This window comes from Micromys minutus (genome assembly GCF_963924665.1).
Source record: "Micromys minutus genome assembly, chromosome: 6".
In the NCBI taxonomy this organism is placed as follows: Eukaryota; Metazoa; Chordata; class Mammalia; order Rodentia; family Muridae; genus Micromys; species Micromys minutus.
In genome coordinates, this window is record NC_137975.1 from 34,331,065 (window position 1) to 34,333,913 (window position 2,849).

General features: G+C 39.2%; 1 pseudogene across 1 annotated transcript; it reads right to left on the reverse strand.

Annotated features, from left to right (window-relative positions):
• Positions 1-2,089: 2,089 nt before the first annotated feature.
• LOC308422109 (large ribosomal subunit protein eL6-like) lies at positions 2,090-2,612 on the reverse strand (annotated as a pseudogene). The gene has a single exon. The product of its transcript is annotated as a large ribosomal subunit protein eL6-like (transcript).
• Positions 2,613-2,849: the final 237 nt, after the last annotated feature.

The window sequence follows — 2,849 nt, forward strand, 5'->3', positions numbered from 1 at the left end:
CCCTTGACCAAAAACTCAGAAGGGGTTTCTCATGCCTGACATGGGATTTTCAGTGAGATAGGGGAGTGTGGGGAAGCAGTTGTTAGCCAAAGTGGAATAACTTCATTTAAATTCCACATGTCTATGCCTATACACAAGGACTTATACATAATTTTACACAAGGACTTATACATAATTTTAGAAATCCTTTTCTGTGTTGAAAGCAAGAATCTCTGTGCTGGATTTGGTGATACTTGCCTTTAATTTCAGCAGTTGATAGGTGAAAGTAGGAAAATCTGTGAGTTTGAGGTCAGCCTGGTTTGAATAGGAAGTTCCAGTTCAGTTAGCTTTCTTAGTAATCCATTACTGTGCATAACATAGGGAAAGAAAGGACACTAGGCCATTCGCAGATGACTTTTTAAGTGAGAAATTCACATAGAAGTCAGTGACTTATTTATCCTTTTCATAATCAATTTTAAGCTCAAAGTAAGAATTTTAAGTTCTGTAGCTTACACCTCCCCACTCTTGGAGTCTTCTTTCTAATACAGGAGGCCCAATGCAATCAGATTTCACAAGCCAAACATATCCCAACCTTCCCTCAATGCTCTTTTACTGAGGATCCTTTCGGTGCACCTTCAACTAGCTCATGAACATTAAAACCTGAGTAACTGATAATACTTCATCCTGTCTCCTTTGAAAATTTACACCGCAGAGTAATTTAGTGCTGTGTACTAAGGTGCCTCTGGGTTTTTAAACAGGACTGTGTAGCTCAGTATTGTTGCTTTGAACAAGTCATGTTTCCTCTTTAACTTCTTTTTAAATTTTATTTTATTGAGATTATAATATAATTACATTTCTCCCTTCCCTTTTCCTCCTCCAAACTTTCCCACTTATGATTTCTTGCTCTCTTTCAAATTCATGTACACTGTTATTACTCATGTATGAGTTAAGATAAATTATAAATTAATTTAGACATGTATGGGTTAGTATAAATCTATATTTCTAAGTACATAAAACAACATTCTCAGTAAATATAGTATAATATAATATAATATAATATAATATAATATAATATAATATAATATAATATAATATTCAGGGATGACCAGACCATTTGGCATTAGATAGCCAATTGGAGTGCTATTTTCTCAGAAAACTGTTTCCTGAGTTTAGTATTCTTTAGGTGTCTGTGGTGCTTGTGTAGGATTGAAACCTCACGGGCTTTCCTCTGTCCACATAAACATGTCTGCTGTCATTGTTCTTGCTCAGTTTGTGTTTAGGCTGTCACATTAGTAAGACCATATGGGTATAGCTTTGGACATTACTGGAACACACAAACTCACAGCAAACACCCTGAACATCTGGCTCTTGGAATCTTCCTGTCCCTTCTTTCACAATGATAGAGAACTGTAGGTACAAGGGTTGTGTTCCTGATGTATCAGTTGAGGCTGGGCTCCACGTCACCACTGCGCATTCTGATTAGTTGTGCCTTTCCGTACTGATTTCTGTCTGTGGCAAAGAGACTTTCTTGATGTGGGGTGAGGACTACGTTTATCTGTAGTTTTAAGGACAGATATTTAGAATGTAGTTCGGGATTCTGCTGGCTTAGACAAATTGACAGTTTGAAGTTCTCTTCCAAGATCCATAAATTCTCTAGCCCTGGGTAATTGGTTAAGTTTTCAGTACCAGGTATGTAGTTCTTCTTCTTCTTCTTCTTCTTCTTCTTCTTCTTCTTCTTCTTCTTCTTCTTCTTCTTCTTCTTCTTCTTCTTCTTCTTCTTCTTCTTCTTCTTCTTCTTCCTTCTTCTTCTTCTTCTTCTTCTTCTTCTTCTTCTTCTTCTTCTTCTTCTTCTTCTTCTTCTTCTTCTTCTTCTTCTTCTTCTTCTTCTTTTTCTTCTTCTTCTTCTTCTTCTTCTTCTTCTTCTTCTTCTTCTTCTTCTTCTTCTTCTTCTTCTTCTTCTTCTTCTTCTTCTTCTTCTTTCTTCTTCTTCTTCTTCTTCTTCTTCTTCTTCTTCTTCTTCTTCTTCTTCTTCTTCTTCTTCTTCTTCTTCTTCTTCTTTTTCTTCTTCTTCTTCTGACACATGAAGCTGTTTAATTAAGTTGTTAACAATTTAGAACACCAGTTTGTGAGGATACATCCTGTTTGTCAGGGAGAATTGAGATTGCAGGTAGCCCTGGAGCTGAGAAACAGCTTTAATCTTTGGTAAAATCTGGGAGTCCAGTTTTCTGATCAGCCTTTCACTGCTTTGTAATCTCGTATTTCTCCTCTCTGTCAAAGATCTCGCCCTCCTGATGCCTGGGCTTGCGTACCTGCTTCTTTTTGTAGTAAGCTTCATACAGGTGTTTGGGAATTTTAACCTCGCTGATACCAACTTTTGTAAAGGTGGCGATGACAAACTTCTGGTGTGTTCTGCGCAGAGGAACTCTGTTGAGGGGGAAAAGGTCTAATCACAAGTAGCAAGCCACCACCCAGCTGCTCCAGGAAAACCACTCTCTTGCCCCTGTGGGCGCCTGGTGAGGATGGTCAGGACAGTTCCAGAGTGATGCTGGACCTGCTCAGTGATGACTGAACGGCTTCTTGCCTTGGCTCAATAGCTTCTGAGGCACATCTTAGGAAGGATAATACCTAGGCATTTTTCGAAGTGTCACCACCCAGGTGCCACCGTTCTTGTCCCCACCAACTGTTTTTGTGACAGTAGCAAGGACTTCCTTTTTCTTCTTCTTTTCAACCTTGGTCTTGGCAGCTGAGTATTCCTTTGTACAAGGCCTTTCTGGAATACATAGTGGATCGGGAGTACCTGCCAGTTCCTCTAACCAGGACAGGGTTTCGGCTGCAATGGAGCTTCGCCTTCTTGGACCTTTTAACCTTAG